We start from the raw sequence: 19,325 nt of genomic DNA on the forward strand, positions 1-19,325 counted from the left end.
TGTCGAGGGCCTTAACTCACCTACTAAGACATCACTGGTATATTCTTAGCTTGAAGAAATTATAGCTGATATTGCGCTCCTACAGAAGACACATTTGAAGGAGGGCGATTCTGGAAGGTTCAATATACACCATTACACCACTCAGATACCACCACTGCTGATGATCAAATGTGTGGAGTAATAATTTTGATCCTCGATAGACTTGGAGTAGTGGTACTGGAATCCTTAGTAGATTGATCAAATCAATTATAACATTCAGTTTAGGTACCAATATCATATGATAACCTCCTTGCGTCAACCTCATCAAGGTCAAGATAGATTCCGTCTTGAGAAACTTACACATCAGAGAAGGCAGGAGTGTTTCAATAAACTGGTCAATGAAGAATTAGCTAGAATTGGACATGATTGCACATGATTGCAGAATATCAAGTTTCATGTCACCAGACACAATAGAAATCTTTCAAGGCAAGGATTTGACAGCTGTTTGGCAGTAACTGCATCAAGTGAGAAATACTTCACATTCTCTTCACATGTTCACCATGCGTAGTTCAGAATACATTTGCTATCAATGTCCAAGCCCGTGCTAGGGTTAGCAGAAAAATATGAAATTAGTGTAGTAACCATTTCAAGGCATTCATCGGTGGTGGTCTCTCTCTTTGAAGAATAAACATTCCTGAGAGACAGGAAATGGCAAATGGGATAATACCTCTTGCAAGGCTTGGTGAAGCACCAAATACCACCGTGGCTGACTTAAGAAGAGAAACATACAATTGAGTCAACCACACCCTTTAAACTAAATGGCCGATCCTGAAATATTTAGGGGTAAGTATAACCTCAAATATTCTGATTAATTTTAGGGTAACATTATCCTATTCAAGCGACAGACATTGAAAAAAATATACATAGATGGATGGGCTTGCATGTCTCATGGCTGGGCAGGATAGCCTCAACTACAACGGCAATTATCTCAGAACTGACCTACATCTTTCCAGTGCACCCAATAAGGCTGCAGAGAACCATATTTCGGAGTCTGCAGAAGGCATTTCTTGACTTTGTGTGGAAGGGGAAATCAAGATTGCCTTAAACGATTTTGATGATTCCCAAACTTGGATTACCAGATGCCAGAACCACTTTATAGCATCAGAGCTCAGAATTAAGACAGAGGCCACTAAATACATTTACTTGCCTGCGAGTACATAAGGATTGGGCAGTAGCAAGGAGAACATTGAAACATGATACCGTTAGAGAAAAGAAGAGCAGGACCCCAACAAATGTACTGCAGCCAGGTCACAAGCACAGGTTTAAAGATATGGCATGCCATAGACCTTTCATAAAACCTCACAACTTTCCTGTCGCAAACGACGTCCATTCACTACAGCAAAGATGTTACATCCTTTCCTGAAACTATGCTAATACATCACATAGTATACTTATGTGCTGTTTGCAGCAAACTTTTTGCTTGAGCGCATGAGAACAATGCCCATGACCAAAGAGCAAGTGCCTACTTTTTGTGATGCATGTTTTTTTTTGCTCTGTTTTGTTGCACAAAATACACCCATGCATCCAATATGGGTGCGAGGAAGCATTTAATGTAGAAATGTAGCGCCAAATACCGGTTTTGCATTTCATGTAATAACAAGTCATTTTGCTTAACTTTATAGAAATGTTGCATATTTATGCAAATTACACACATTTTGCATACTCCTACTTATAATTGAGCATTTGAGGTTGGGTTGTGGTACCAGAAAATATCAACCAAAAAGAAGTCTGATAGAACTATAGAATCCTAAATATAATTTATAAAAACATGTGCAATGGAGTTTTTAATAAAAGATCTACGCCCAATGGGACAGCAATTTTGTAGAACAAAATATTCCGCTCTGATAACATTTCAGTTATGATATTCTGACATCACATAATTTGGGGCACCGGAGACATAAACACTTTAGAGTTGAGACACAGGGCAATGTAGCTTTAAACAAGTTCACTGCTATCCAAAAACTCACATATTTTGAGAAAATAGTGCTATCAACGGAAGACACCAGAGCGGTGATATCAAAGCGATGGAAACTCCTGGCTAGACCAGGAAAGATGCAGCGATGGACCTACATGAGGGATTGAGAAAGAACGCATAGCACATGAGTCCTTGGAGTCCTTAGGGCCAGACATAGACTGGTTATATCCGGACAATCATGATATAAAACCAAGAGGCCCTTCTATCCTACATCTGAAAGGCTAAAGAAAATCTTCTCTGGAATGTCTGACAGGTGTTGCGGGGTTAAGGAGATGACCACAACCAGCTTCAGAATAGGTGGAATTGCTCAATCCTCCAGATTTATTGGAAGGAAGTGGTGGGCATCATAAGTGTTGATTTTCCTATCCTTGGGGATCAAAGTATAATGGGTTTTAGACCAGAGAGGTGGGACCATCTACAGAAATAAAGAATAGATGTTGATCTTCCAAATGATAGTAGTTGTATGAATGCTAACTGAGCGTCTTTGGAAGCAAACAGCAGTTCCTACTCGGCTCTGTGGCATATAAAAATGTGTGCACCATGGTATTGGAAAGTCTACACAGACGTGATTAAAAACAAAAAACTTATCTTCAATCAATATGACATGCTGGCTGTTTGTGATGTGTTATGTTATATTATGTTATGTTAGTTTTCAATTAGCACACTAAATCGTGTCCAGGTTGTCAAGATTCTATGGAAGAGCCTAAGCCTTAGGGGGATAAAATATATGACAGAAAATTAGTCTCCAACATGCAAAACAGACTAGCTTTCAATTTTCTGTGACTTAAGGTTAATTTTGTGCCACTCAACAGATCCAAGTGGTGTGTGAATTTCACAGGTTTTGTTTCAAAGCCTAGTACGCTGGGAAGCAAGGATTTGGAAACACGAACACTGAGATAAGACCACCTAGACTATGAGGCAGAGAGATACAAAACCACAGAAGGGAACTTCACAGCAGGGATGGTCTGACACTTTGATATAGGCCTGCAATTTAGACCAGTGAGACCCTGACACTGAGGCAGAGGCAGAAGGATGCTGCGGCATGCGTCTAGTGATAATGGGACAGTGTGCTGGATCGAGTGACCATGGGACAGTTTGCTGACCTGAGTGACCATGATGCAATGTGTTTGCCTGTACGCTCAATGTAAGGAAGCCCACAGCCACCAAGCATTAATGTTAGGGAAAATTATCTGAACCAGCTCCCCTAGATGACTCCTACCACAAGGAACCCAGCAAATACACAATTTAAATGTGACAGCTCCCAGTGCCTGGAGGCAGTATAAATGTTGGAGTTTGGGTTTTTAACAGCCTAACATCATACAATTTTTAACACGCTGTGTTTTCGTTCCACTTCGCTCTGTTTTGTTTTTAACTTCCTTTTTTTTATTTCTCTTTTAACACTTTTGCCCATATTCACTGGAGCGATGCAAATGCTTATGTATAACAAAACTTCTAACACGGATATATAAAAAATACATAAAATGTAACCCTCTAGGCTGGAACAGCATCAAGCGCATGTATTTCATGGTAAAATCTCGTCTGGGTGAAAGGACATTTTAACAAGGACAATATCACTTGCTGCCCACAGAGCAGCAGAAACAGCTCAGTGTGATATGGTATGGTACTACCTATACCCCCTCCTCCCTTGTCCAGACCCACACAATATCAAGAACAAGAGTTTAGTTGGAAAAGGGGGTCGTAGATAACCCCGGCCGTATTTATTAACAAAATTAATCAAACAATGAATATTAACAATTTATACAAAATTGACGCAGATAATCATATCATTGCCATTTGATTACATTTGATATGTACAGATATCAGATGGCTATCCTTAACATAACTCTAATACAAGTTATTCCTATCCGAATCTAAGCATAACATCATTCATAATCATAATGGCAATCATTTTCTGCGTATCCATGTTTGAGCCTATGGCAAGGTCAATAACTGGTGTCAGATCCTTATCAATTAAACCCCGCCCTCCCACCTGAGTGGCCATGCGCAGAGGGCCCGTTCACCGTGAGGTTACTTACCCCCCCAGTTACCCCGTAGGCTCTGTATACTATCTCCATCAGGGGCCCTTGCAGTTCTGCGCCCTTTACTGGTGCCATTGTGCACGTGCGGGGTGGCCAACCAGCCTAGGAAAAGCGTAACTCCCCCCTTCCCCGCACCCATACAGCCACAAAGGCTGTAATTGCCCCTGGAGTTCTAGGAGAGACGACTTGTCCCTCCCCCTTGGGCGACCCCATTCAAGAATGGTACCGCCCCCTAAGGACCTTAAATTTACTGCTCACCAATCATGACCTTACCGCCACAGGCCAGCATATTTGCCCGACTATCTGGCCCCCCCTATCCTCAAGCTAACTAGGAGGTCATGCCCTGCTTTTCAAGCCCACTAACCACGCCAGCAGATTCTCCGAGAGGATTGCATTCCCCACCGTTGATAAATGGACACCGTCTTTTAAGAAGCACGGGTCCCCCTGATACACCCAAGGGCGATAGTCTGCAATTGAGGAGACCTAAACAACCTCTCTATCTTGTTGTTGATACATCTTACCGAGTGGTTCAGTGCCCTTACAGACTCCCCCCCCCCCTCGGTTGACATCTAGGTACCATTTGCGACCATGCTATGGTGCATCCCTGGTATGCGTTTGCTAACCAACACACTTCTGTGATTATGGATTCCACAAGCCCTCTTCTACCCAGATTCACCAGATCATTCCCTCCCAGGTGTAAGATAATGATACCCGGACAGGGACCTCTTTTACTCAGCAAATCCCCTATAGAAACTCAAACAAAGGCCCCCTCTCCCATGGAATTAGACTTTTAAACCAGCCCGATCAGCACTCCACTCCTTTCTTCTTTCTTCCGCGCAGACATACGACTCCGATGCGCTGATTGTCCCCGAGGTCCTTGTGCCACGCCAGATGCTCCTCGCCCTCCTCCGCAATCGTTGTCCTGCTACACCGGTCGCTGCTCGCGATACACTGCGATAATCCTCGAACCGCCGCTAAACCTGAAAGAGAAAGCAAATATTAAATTACGACCTCCTAGCGAGGTCGCACTACAGGCTGGGGAGCGCGGAGGGCAAAGAGGAAGATTCCTCTGCTCCCCAGCCTTTTATCAGCAAGTACTCGCCCCCCAGAGGGGGGGGGCTGGCAACTTGCGTGACATGGAAGTGATTCCTTTCACTTCCGAGTCACGACCCGGCCTGCCAATGAGAGAGGAGGTGTACCTGTCGCGTCACTGCTGTGCGCGACAGGCCTGCCTCCTTCGGTCATCGGGGCCGGCAGGACCGCCATATTATCGGCGGGTCCGATGCCAGCCGCACCATTTCTAATAGGCTTGTCAGGTCTATTTTTTAACATTAAATTTTCATCAGGACTTCAAGACCCGTCTGTGTGATCCTGTCGCTTCCTTGTATCGACGTTTCGTTTTGTAAGTGCCAAACATGTTTCTGTTTCTTTTTAACCGATATACGTTTTTATTGAGTTTTGATTGTATTCTTTCTTCGCTCTGTTTCCTCCTTCTTTGCTTTTTCATCCAATCTCCGTTTTCGCATCTGCTTGTTCATTCAGTTCCTAATTGTCGCTCTTTACGTTTTATCCCTTCTTGCTTCCCGTATCTTTTTTTCCTTTCCTTCCTCTCTTATTTACTACCATCCTTTCAGACTCCTCTCCCTTCCTCCTTCTCCCCGCTTCACTTCCTCTTCAGTCTCATCCTCACCCTTCCGTCTTCCTCCCTTCTCCCCCGCCATACCACGATCACTTCGTCCCTGCCTTCCTTCCGTCATTAGTGCCTTCCTTCCACCATCTGATGTCTATTGCTCCCCGCTTTCTTTTTTTTCCCTCCATTATTTCTCATTTCTGTCTTTCTTATATCCCTTCTCTTTCTTACTTCCCGTTTCAGACCATCCTCTCGTCCTCCCTCCCCCCCCTTCCACCCTCCCCTCGTACCTTTTCTCATCCTCAAGCCTCCATTTCATCTGCACAAACCTCATTCCCCTGCAAGACACGGCTCTGACTCCTGCTTTCCTTTTTGTAATTATTTCTTGTAGATTGCAAGGAGCTTAATTCCTCATCCTCGATGCGGGGCCTCTGCGCCATGATCTTGCTTCTTCCATTTTCATATGTTTGAGTTTGAGTGCTTAAAACCTGTGGCCTGTGTTTGGGGCTTAACATAAAAATGAGACTCTTGCATGGTGAAGCAGGGGGCCTGTAGCTGGGGGTTGAGAGCCGAGAGATTGAACCAGAATAAAGAAAAAGTACTTGATTTCAGCTTTCCGAGACAAAGCCCTCGCGAGCAGCAGCTGGGCAGATGCAAACGACATTGCCCGGGCCCTCTCAAAGACACAGCCCACCGTGCTTGCTGAAAGACAATAGTTATTTTTTCAGTCAGAGGATTAAGCAACACCGTCAGGTATCAAGGTTTCCTGAGACCTTCCAAACCTTCCTGGAGGCCATTGACTGCCGTGAGCTTGGCTACACAATTTTTGATGGCCCCCCTTCCAAATCTTACGGTTTCCACATCATGCTTTAGGTAGGGATGAATATATTTTGAAGAGCGAAAATATGTGTGTTAGAAATTTCCATCTTTGGCATATCCATAACTACACGAGGAAAGTTGCGAGAAATTAAGCACAATTACAAGAAAAGGAAAACCGACATTTGGTGCTATATTTTAACATAAAATGCATCTTTGTGTCTATTGCACTAAAAAAAAGCTACAAAAAAATCTCAAGTGGCGCAAACAGCAGGTTTGTGTGCGCCGGCCCTCCGTGTTTGCCTACAATTTTTGCCACAAACAGGTTTGGATTGGGATTAAAAATCGGCCCGGGCACGCTAAAGAAAAGTGGCCCACATTTGCATATTGCCTTTCCGCAAAACACTGCTTCGGCAAAATTTTATAAAAGGGGGGGAGGGGCAGAAATAAAAAAAAATGCACGGATTAGTTTACACTAGTGAAACACACCTGAAAACAAGTGAGGCCACTTTTGCTCAGGCCCATTGCCCCCGCTCAATATGCATATAATAATGGGCCGGCCCAGCAAGAGTAAGGTGTGACACCTCTGCCCGATAATAAAAGGGAGGTAATGGACGCCCATCTTCCTCCAGAAAGGCCACTCAAGCACTCAATTCATTTTTGACATTTTTAAAAGAGAGAAAAGGTTCTCATGTACATAAGTATTGGCAATCCATTGTACATTAATATTTACTTGTGAACATATAGTATGATAATATTAACCCCTTCAGTTCCACGCCCTTTCCCCCTCCTGTGCCGGGCGTTGCATTAGTGGGTGGGGTTCATGACGAGATAGTCTCGTCATGGGCACAGCGCAACCGTGCTCCATGACGAGACTATCTCGTCATGGGCACAGAAGAGGTTAAGTACAGTTCATGTGCTGATAATATAGGGGTCAATATTCAAATTTCATAACATTCGATCCTATAAATAAACTTTTGGAAAAATGAAATGAAATGGTGTGCAGTGTTTTAACAACAGAGGTTTAAGGTTCAGGAACAAAATAGTTAATCAATTGCAAGCAGTCAAGGTATAGTACCCAATCAAAAACACTTTAGTGTCCTAGCTTGATTTTGATTAGTGAAGCATAAAAAGAAGTTAGCAAAGTAAAAAAAACAGGAATCAAAATACGTGTAACCATTTGTGACTATGGTAACATTTGGTATGTTTATACCAGGAATATACAATAAATTGGATGCAATCATGGTATAGTACCAAAGTTGGTCAGTTACCAAACAAAGATTCCGTTCGATCATGGAGGGACAATCGTTACTAGGTAACATCTTCATTCTCCTGTGCTAATATTTTAATTGTGACTTAATCAAGAATTAGTCTGTGCCATTCGCAGAGGCCTGCATGAAAATATAATAACATGAATCAGTTGTTAACTTGCATAACAATATACACTGTAGCACAACATAATTATCACATTATGTGAAGGATTCAGCTACTAAGGGTGACTAATGTACATATAGAATGATTGAAGTTAGATTACATGAGAACCTGCTAAAAAAGACCAGGGGCTGATCTATTGTGCTGGGAGGCTAGCCGTAAGTTAATGTATTTCAGTGTCCCAAGTGTGAATGAAGTGCCTCATCATTGTTCATCCCTTCAGGGAAGATAGTACCTGCCTTCAAAATGAAAACTGACTCCATCCTCCTGAGGGCGGAGACGCGGTCACCGCCTCTGGGATGTTTCAGTACTGTATCTAGACCAAAGAATTTGGCTTTGGTCCAATCACTCTGATGTGTTTCTTGGAAGTGTCTAGCAGTATATATCTATATCTATATTCACTGAAAAAACCATAGGTTTCACACATGTTATAGGTAGCTAGACATTTCACTCGTACAAAACCATTGAAATTCCCCCGTTATAGTTAGTTCAGCTAACTATAACTCGCGTGCCCGCAATCCACTGCTGATGACGTCACATATTACATCACTCATGACATGGTCAGTGACATCACTCATGACATCACTGATGACATCTCAAATGACATCACTCATGACATCACTGATGAGATCATCCATTGAGTATGTGTTTCTGAACAATTTTAATATGTTTAATATATATAGGGAAAGGCCTGTTGAAGAATAAGTGGTTGTACAAGTGTGTAAATGGATGATTTTCTGTGGTGCGTAACTGATTCTATAAGTGAGCCATTAAATGTATCTTACTGCAGACTAGTGACTAAACTGTGTAAATGTCTGTATGTGTCTGTATGTTGGTGTATAAGTGGCTGCATGGTTTTGTGAATAGCTATATGAGTGTCTATATGAGTTATTGATTGCTTGTCTCAGTATCTGTATGGGTTCCTGAGTGTTTGTGTGGGTAGGGTGTGTGTGACTCTATGCATAGATGTGTGAGTGGGTGATTCTATGGGTGCATGGTTTTAAGAGTGCATCTGTGATGGACTGTATGGTTGAGTGAGTGTATGTATGGGTGTGTTAGGGATTGAATGTATATCTCAGTGGTACATTTGTGACTAACTACATATGTGAAAGGCAGTATATATGCGTGTAAGAGTATATAAGTGGGTAGATGTGAGAGTGTGTCATTGTGAGAGTGACTGTAGGGATGAGTGTGTGCTTGTATCAATGATTCTATAAGAGCGTAAGAATGTGGTACTATTTTTATGAGTAAGTGAACTTGAGTGTGTATAACCGCATAGGTGAGTAAATGGGAGTGTGATTATTTGCATGACTGACTAGGTGTGAGAGTACCTCTATGGATGATTGATGGTGTGTGAGTGTCTATATAGGTGTATAAATGCATATGATAGTCTTGTATGGAGTGACTGTAAGAATGAGTGACTGTACAGGTGAATGAGTGGAGGTGTATGTAGACCTAAGAGTTAATAAGTGGGTATGTAGTTATTTGTATTGGAGTATTTATGGTTTTGAGAATGGAACTCTGAAATTTTAAGTCAGTGTATCAAAGGTTATATTAGGGTGTGAGAAGATGTGGTAATTAATCACATGGATGACGTCATCAGTGATGTCATCAGTGATGTCATTTGAGATGTCATCAGTGATGTCATGAGTGATGTCAGACCATGTCATGAGTGATGTAATGTGTGACGTCATCAGCAGTGGATTGCGGGCGCGCGAGTTATAGTTAGCTGAACTAACTATAACGGGGGAATTTCAATGGTTTTGTACGAGTGAAATGTCCAGCTAACTATAACATGTGCGAAACCTATGGTTTTTTCAGTGAATTTGCAAGGTTTTTTAAATGCTAATTCCTAACTATAACGTGTGTGAAACCTATGGTTTTTTAAGTGAATTTGCAAGGTTTTTTAAATGCTAATTTATTAATGTATTATTATATTTTTTAAATATTTATTTTACAATAAGCTACCTATGTATATAGTTATAGATTGACTTCATCCTGTAATATGGAATGGCTCAGCTCTTTTTTTTAAAAATTTGGATAAAGTTGAACAGCATAGTTAATATCTTCTATAAACTTATAAACACTTTAAATATATATATATATTTTTTGTAAGGGTTTTTGACCGTGCGCGCACAGTGCACGCATGCGTACGTGCTCCGTGTGCACATGCGTACGTGCTCCACATGCGCATGCGTACGTCGTGCGTGCTCCGTATGCGCATGTGCGCGTGCTCCGTACGCGCAGGTGCACGTGCTCCGTACGCGCATGCGTGCGTGCTCCGTGCGCGCACCATGCGCGCACGGTGCACTCACGGCAAGTCATGTGATTTAGAAACAACACTTTTCATTGGTTTATAGTGGTTTCAGGTCATGTGATTAAGAAACAACACTTTTCATTGGTTTATAGTAGTTTCAGTTCCAGAAACTTCCAACACCACACCCACTCCCCTCATTATTTCTTCTGATTCCCTGGGAGAAGGAGCTGAGCAGCTTTTCCAGTACTCCAGTACTTGAGAATGGCAGAGCAGCAGTCATCTTCTGGGAGTGAGCAGTAGACCCTTGTCAGACAGAGACAGAGGAAACAGAAAGACTCTTTTATATGGCAATTTTTTACATTTCCAGAGGGGCAGAAGAAGGTGAATGCTCCAAAAGTCACCTGCAATATTTGTGGTGTTGTCTTATCAAGAGGAGATCCTAAAAAGAAATACTCTTTTAGTATTTTCACTATGATCAGGCACGTTAAAGAAGTACATCCTGTGGCTTTTGCTCAAGCTGCTAGAGACAACCCTCCAGCAGGTCAACCGAGCACATCCGCAGCAGCTCACCCGAGCACATCATCGGCAGCTCTGCCGAGCACTTCACCTGCGGCGGCAGCTTCACCTGCTTCTGTTCCTCTGGATATACACCCTCTGTTCAAGAGGGTGCATGTACGATGCAATGCGTGCAATGCTCTTCTCTCTTATGGTGACACCAGCATTCCCCTAATAGAGAGCAAGATACAGCAGCACACATGCGGCACCCCATAATTTTTTTCATTTTTTTGTTCCTCTGTTCCTCAATTAACACAACGGCTCTTTTTAGAGCCACCTAACATCTAAACACTTAAATTTGATTTATAATTCTATTTTTTTAATGATTTTTTTCCGCCGTGCGCGCAACATGCACGCACCTCGCGACGGTGCGCGCACCTCGCGAGTTTTTTGAAAAAAAAAAAAATGTTTTTTTCACCCTTCGGGGTCCTTCAGGGGTCAGGGACCCCCTGACAAAAGCTAGGGGGTCAGGTACCCTGCCCCCTTTTCACGTTCTCCACCTTTCTTTTTCACTGTCACACACAAAATGGCGGACAACACTTCCTGATTTCGACCGATTCGAATGTTGACTGACATGTAACCACCAATCAGAATTACGCTCGCGCACGGCACCGTGTGCGCACGGTGTGCGCACAGTGCGCGCACAGTGCGCCCACGGTGCACGCATATAGATATTTATGTACTTTTAACTGCAATTTTCTCAGGAACTACTGAACAGATTGACACCATATATGCAAAAGGCACATCCCTGACCTGAGGACTACCTCTTTGCCAAATTTCAAGTAATTCTGTTCAGCCGTTCGGGCTGTACCTTCGACTAAAGGTCGTATGGGAAAATGCATGGGGAAAACGCGTTTTGGGACCCCCCTTTTTTCTCAGCCCCCGCTTGACGAATCACCCCGAGACTTCCAGGGTAGGAGCTGAGCAGAGCGCCCCATTAGTTTTGAAAATTTCGCGAGGATCCGTCAACCGGTGCCAAAGTTATTCAAAATAGAATTTTCAGATTTCCTATGGAAACACGGTCCTAACTATAATTATCTACTGGCTACCGCCAGTAGATAATATCTACAAATCTATATATCTATATATATCTATATATATATAAATATATATATATATATATATATATAATTATCTACTGGCGGTCGCCAGTAGATAGTTATAGTTAGGACCGAGTTTCCATAGGAAATCTCAAAATTCTATTTTGAATAACTTTGGCGCCGATTGACGAATCTTCACGAAATTTTCAAAACTAATGGGGCGCTCCGCTCCGCTCCTACCCTGAAAGTCTCGGGGTGATTCGTCAAGCGGGGGCTGAGAAAAAGGGGGGGGTCCCAAAACACGTTTTCCCCATGGATTTTTCCATAGGGACTTTAGTCGCAGCTACAGCCCGAACGGCTGAACAGAATTACGTGAAATTTGGCAGAGAGGTAGGCCTAACGTCCGTTTGGTGCCTTTTGCAGGTTTGGTGTAAATCTGTTCAGTATTTTCTGAGAAAATAGCATTTAAATCAATATATATATCTCTACGCGCGCAGCGTGCGCGCAGGGTGCGCGCACTCGGCCGTCCGCGAGCGCACTTCTGATTGGTTGTTACATCTTAGTAAACATTCGAATCGGTCGAAACCAGGAAGTGTCGGCCGCCATTTTGTCTCTCGCACTGAGAGGGGTGAAACACAAAAGAGAAAAACATGTAAATGGGGCACTCTGGACAGTTCCTGACCCCCTAGCAGGGGTCAAGGGGTCCCAAGAGGTCCCCCTAGGGCAATTAAAAAAATTAAATTTTTTTCGCTAAATCGCCGAGTGCGCGAAGCGTGCGCGCACTATAGAAATTAAAAAAATTCCGCGTGGTTCGCGCAGCGTGCGCGCACGGTGTAAATGCTTAAAAATAAAATTGCAATGTCAGTCCCCCCGTGTGCGCACGCTGCGCTTTGCGCAGTGTGCAAGCATGGTTTATTATTTCATTAACAGTTTATGCCAAAACCCCTAACAACCAAGCGTATCGTGTGTCCTCCTTGTGCGGACGGTGCGCGAAGCGCACCGTGCGTACATGGCCCATTAAGCGTAACATGGGCGTGCGGTGCATGTAGCGCACTGCGTGCCCACCGTGCGTGCACGGTGCGCAAAGTGCACCGTGCGTGCACGGCACTAACTGCGTAAAGTGGGCGTGCGGTGCGCAAAGCGCACCGCGTGCTCACCGTGCGCGCACGGAACGAACTGCGTGAAGTGGGCGCGCGGTGCGCAAAGCGCACCGCGTGCCCACCGTGCGCGCACCGTGCGCGCACGGCACGAACGGCGTAAAGTAACTTAGCATTTAAAAAACCGTGCAAATTCACTGAAAAAACCATAGGTTTCACACACGTTATAGTTAGGAATTAGCATTTAAAAAACCTTGCAAATTCACTTAAAAACCATAGGTTTCACACATGTTATAGTTAGCTGGGCATTTTCCTCGTGAAAAACCAATGAAATTCCCCCGTTATAGTTAGTGCAGGCAACTATAACTCACGCGACCGTAATCCGCTGCTGATGACGTCAGATAGTACATCACTGATGACATATGTGTCTTTCTGAAAAAAAAAAATATATATATGTATAGCTAAAAAAAAAAGGAAGAAGACATGGGTATATAAATGTGTAAATACAGTGATGTAATATCTGACGTCATCAGCAGCGGATTACGGTCGCGTGAGTTATAGTTGCCTGCACTAACTATAACGGGGGAATTTCATTGGTTTTTCACGAGGAAAATGCCCAGCTAACTATAACATGTGTGAAACCTATGGTTTTTTAAGTGAATATATATATATATATATATATATATAGATATATATATAGATATATATATATACATATATATATATATATTCACTGAAAAAACCATAGGTTTCAGGGGTGTTATAGTTAGCTGGACTTTTCACTTGTACAAAACCATTGAAATTCCCCCGTTATAGTTAGTTCAGCTAACTATAACTCGCGCGCCCTCAATGCACTGCTGATGACGTCACATATTACATCACTCATGACATGGTCAGTGACATCACTCATGACATCACTGATGACATCTCAAAGGACATCACTGATGACATCACTGATGACATCATCCAGTGAATGTGTGTTTTTCTGAAAATTAAATATGTTTTATATATGTATATCTCAAGGTCGATGGAAGAATAAATGGGTATATAAGTGTCTAAATGGATGATTTGTTTTTGAAAAATTGATTGTGTAACTGACTGATTAAGTGTATCATAGTGAATACATGGCTTAGTGAGTAATGTTTAAATATGTAAATATCTGTATCAGTCTCTCACTTTGTGTATAAGTGGCTGCATGGGTTGGTGAGTAGCTACATGGGTGTCTATATAGGTTATTAGTTGGTTTTTTGAGTATCAGTCTGAGTGTCTGCATGGTTCGGTGGGGGGTATTACGTAGTGCATAGGGGCATGAATGAGTGACTCACTGTTTGTATGTGTTGAACACAGCATGTGTGCAGGATTGTATGGGTGGATGAGTGTGTGTATGGGTGTGTTAGTGAGTGAATGACTGTCTCAATAGTGTCTTTATGAGTAACTACATATGTTTTAAACTAGTATATGTGACTATTGGTGTATATATGTGAGTATATGTGAGAGTGAGAGATTTAAAGAGTTCCTGTATGAATAAGTATGTGTTTCTATAAGTGATTGTTTAGAAGACTAAGTATGTGTAAGTTTCCGTAGAAGTAAGTGTGGTGGTGTGTGTATAACTGTATATGCAAGTAAATGTATGTTTGATTCTTTATTAGCATGAGTGACTATGTGTGTGAGTAACTCTATGGATGAGTGGCATTGTGTAACAGGATGTATAGGTGTATGAGTACATATGATGAGTGAGTACATGTATGAGTGACTGTATAGGACTGTTGGTGAATGAGTGGATGTGTATGTGGATCTTAGAATTACTGAAGAGGTTGTTGTAACTGGTATTGGTATGTCCATTGTTTTGAAAATTTTAGTCTCTATTTTTGAATGTGTGTACAAAGGTTATATTAGGGTGAGAGGAGGTCTGCCACTCTATCACAAGGATGATGTCATCAGTGATGTCATCAGTGATGTCATTTGTGATGTCATCAGTGATGTCATGAGTGATGTCACTGACCATGTCATGAGTGATGTAATATGTGACATCATCAGCAGTGCATTGCGGGCGCGCGAGTTATAGTTAGCTGAACTAACTATAACGGGGGAATTTCAATGGTTTTGTACAAGTGAAAAGTCCAGCTAACTATAACACCCCTGAAACCTTTGGTTTTTTCAGTGAATTTCTGAGGTTTTTTAAATGCTAATTCCTAACTATAACGTGCCTGAAACCTATGGTTTTTTCTGTGAATTTCAAAGGTTTTTTAAATGCTAATTTCTAACTATGCCTACAGAGATAGGACATGTGAAGAAAGAAGAAAAATGCACAGAAAGAAACAAAAGAAGTGCAGAAAGAAGCAACAGAAGTCCTCAAATACGAAGATAAGTGCAGGAAGAAGGATAACATGCAGAAAGATCAAAAAGAAGAGCAGAAAGAAGCCTTGTTGCAAAATCATCCTGTACCCTCAACTTTTTCAGACGGATACTGGTGGTAACTGAGTCTGACTAACCAGTCCTAGAGCCAGTGCTATGTTAAAAGACACTTAGAATACAGTGAAAACACCTACATTCACTAGGGAACATTATGCGTTGGGGTCCCCCTGTGATTAGCATGACCTCCTCTTTAAGCCCCCAGTATATAATAGGGCATGGGGATTAAAACTACCTCTTAAAACAGGCCACAGGGCGTTTTTGCACACATTAACTCAGGCCCCGTCCCCTCCCTTCACCACTGTGTAAAACCACCCTGTGTCCGTTTTTAGTTGGGAGATTAAGTTCATTTGAATCCTGAGGGTCCCTAGGGTCCAACTAGCCCACTAGGTACCTCCAGTAACTGCCACAGAGCTGCGTTGCAGAGAGGTGTAAAAAGTGGCACGGCCTGGACCACCTCTCTGCAATGCAGCTCAGTGGCGCTTACTGGAAGCACTTGGTGGACTAGTTAGCCCCCAGGGGCCCTCAGTATTGAAGGGAAATTATATCCCCAATTTAAAACGTGCCATAGTGCGTGTTTGCACACGTCACCTCAGGCCCCGTCCCCTCCCTTCACCACTGTGTAAACGCGCCCTGTGGCTGTTCTAAGTTCAGAGATTAAGTCCCCTTGAATCCTAAGGGTCCCTAGGGTCAAACTAGACCACTAGGTACCTCCAGTAAGCGCCACAGGGCTGCGTTGCAGAGAGGTGTAAAAAGGGGCTTGGCCTCAGAACACCTGTCTGCAGCGCAGCTCCCTGGCGCATACTGGAGATGCCTGTTGGGGGCGCGTTTGCAGAGTGCTGCACGGAGGGGGCATGGCCTCCGGCACGATGCCAGTCTTTTATTTATTTTAATTTTTTAAGAAGGGGGGCTGTGTGGTTCCCCTTCTTATTCTAATTTATTGGCCCTGATGACCCCATCCCCCAGGGCCTGTCTCCTAATTATATTTTTTTTACCCCAATCCCCAGGGCCGGCCACTGTTTTTTATTATTTTTAAAAAATATATATTTATAGACACACCTAGGACATGCTGGACAAACCGTACGTACCTATCACCATGACGATTTGCGTGATATTCATTAAAAGGCAACTATGCATGCAATGAATCCACGTGGAATGTATTTACACCACTAGTGAAGCTCTGACATGTCTGATGCCCTACCGTGCCTAATCCCGGTAGACACCCTTGTCGTTTATTTATACAAACATGGGTAACTATTGACGGGCACATTTAATACACATGCACACCAAGCCATTCAAAGGGGATTCGACAAAAATTCGACCAAAACTATGCAAGAAACCCCCCTCACGGTTAATAAAACACACATCCACTGCCGGATGTGTAATACTTTTTATTTTACTCTCTGGAAAGGGGACGAACATCACTTGAGAGTCACAGCGCGCTCCTGACAGAGCTCAATGCTGTGTTACACCCACCATTGCCTGCCGAGTGCCACACACCTCTGTGTTGTATTCCACTAGCTAGTGCATATGCTATGACACTCTCTAGCCCATGTGCACTGTAACACCACCCCGTGAATATGTCATGCCACACTTGTCTTCGCACGGGTTATATTGCCCCATCTAACGTGCCTTCCTCGATGCCTATGTTATAACGCACAGTGCTATGCCATACATATTACAATCTGGGATCCATATCTTTGTCACAGTGCATATGCAACGTTACACTCCTCAGCACATATTTTATATTACAACTTTAGAGACTAGTTAGGTTACACAACACTGCCCTGTGCATATTACACTCCAAGGCGCATATCGCATAGCACGCGCTAGTGCCTGTGCTATCTCGCGCTCTCCAATGAATCTGTCATTGCGCACAATGTATTGCATATTACATTTCACGCCCGGTTCATCTTATATCACACTTTTTGGTGCATAGTTTATACCATACACTATATCTAGTTTTCATTTTCAATCGTGCTCTCAGGACTATGTTCTATATCACACTGTGTTCACCTACCCTTTTCACGGGCATTACATTTTGCGATAGGGGGTGGAGGGTCAGGGGGTGTTTCTGCCAAGTGAGCCCGGAGTCACAGTCACAAACGTCCTCTTCTTCCTGAATAAAAGTGAGATTATGCTGCATACTTGTTCATATTTTAAGTAGTTCGCACAGACACAATGTTTTAAAAACAATAAAGTTCCTAATACCCGCCTTCTCTGAACAGTTAGCTTGCTGCCCCATCCCCCTCCTCTCTGTTGTGTGAATCCATGGACTAGCCTCCTCCCTCCTGCCATGCATGGTCTGATGTGCTGCCACTGCCCTCAATTTAGTATGATGTACCAGTCCACTCCTCCTGCCCTCCATTGCCCAATTCTATGCTCCATCATTGACCTCCTGCTTAAACTCTGTGCTTAGCTTGCTGCCCCTATTCTCCTTCCCCCTGCCCTCCGATGTCTTTGTGCATGCCCCTGCTCCATCCTTTTTGCCCACCATGTCCCATGGACCTGCCACTCCTATCTACTCTGAGTGTTCTGTTGAGCTGCAACTCCCCTCCCACCTGCCTAGCATTGTCAGATGACTGTAACCTGTCCCTGCCACCTCCACCCTGCCTCTCCACATGCCATGCCCCTATCCTCTTCCTCCTGTCCTACATGGTCCATTGTACTGCCACACCCTTCTGCCCTCCCTGGTCTGTTGTGTTGCAACTGCTCCTCCTGCCTGCCCCGTGTGGTCTGTTGTGAGGCCCCTTCCCCTGAACTTTCTTGTCTGTGCACAGGTCCTGACCCTCCCTTCTATCCTCCATCGTCCTTTGTGCATGCCCCTGCACCCTCCTTCTTGCCCATCATAGCCATTGTGCTGCCACTAACCCTCCCACTTGCCATGCATGGTCTTCTGTGCTGCCATGGCCCCTCCCACCTTCCCTGTGTGGTCAGTTAGCTGCCCCTGACCCCCTCCCACCTTCCCTCCATGGTCTGTGTGTATGCCATCACAGTCTCACTGTTGCTCTTCATGGTGTGTCTTGCTTCTAGTGCCCATCCTGCCTGACCTCCATGGCTATCTTGCTGCTCCTGCCCTGCCCCCTTGCCCCCAGCCCTCTGTTTACATGTGCAGACCCCTACTCCCTCCCTCCTGGCTTGTCTGTTCCATTGTAATGCCCCTGATCCGTCCCTCCTGCCCTTTATGGTCTGTTATGCTGCAGCTTTCTCTCCTGTCTGTCCATTATGGTCAGCTAGCTACCATTGCCTCTTGCCCCTCTGTTCTCTGTTGTCCATGTAGATGGACCTGTCCCCTCCCTCTTGCTTTCTATGGATTGTTGTGCTGCACTCCCGTCCTGCATGCCCTGTGTGGTGTATTGTGCTGCTGCAAACCCTGATGCCTGCCCTGCAGGGTCAGTTTGGTGCACCTCTCCATGTCCCTCCTGTCCTCTGTTATCCAAGTCCATGTCCCTATCCCATTTCCTTCCATGATCCAATGTACCATACTTGCGAACATTTTGAACTTGGTAAGAGGGATATTTTGAAAAAAAACTGGGGTATTGATTTTCCCCTTTGAGTTACATTGAAAAAGAGGAGATTGTAGACAGGAGACAGATCAAATAAAGCCCATTTGAGCTTAAAAACATTGGACGTTTCCTGGCTGAATCGGGTCTGTTGGCATGTATGGTTGTACTACCATTGCCTCTTCCTTCTGCCCACAATGGTCTATTACATTGCCAGAGCCTCTCTTGCAAGTCCTGTATTGTTGGTTTGTTGCCCCTGCCCCCCTTTCCACTGCCCTCCATAGTCTGTTGTGCTTCCACGGCCCTTCCTGCCTGCTCAGTGTGGTTAAATTGTTGCCTTTGCACCCTCCTACCTGCCTTCAATTTTCAGAGTCCGTGCCCCTGGCCTCTGCCTCTCAACAGTATCCTAATGAACAACTAGATTGCTAACATTCTATATTTATTACAAAAGTGTGGAACGCCTGACATCATCTTGATGTAATCAAAACTGTAATACCTAGAGCATTTCCTTTAGTAATTACATATATGAGA

Source organism: Triturus cristatus, chromosome 7 (genome assembly GCF_964204655.1).
Source record: "Triturus cristatus chromosome 7, aTriCri1.1, whole genome shotgun sequence".
Taxonomy (NCBI): domain Eukaryota; kingdom Metazoa; phylum Chordata; class Amphibia; order Caudata; family Salamandridae; genus Triturus; species Triturus cristatus.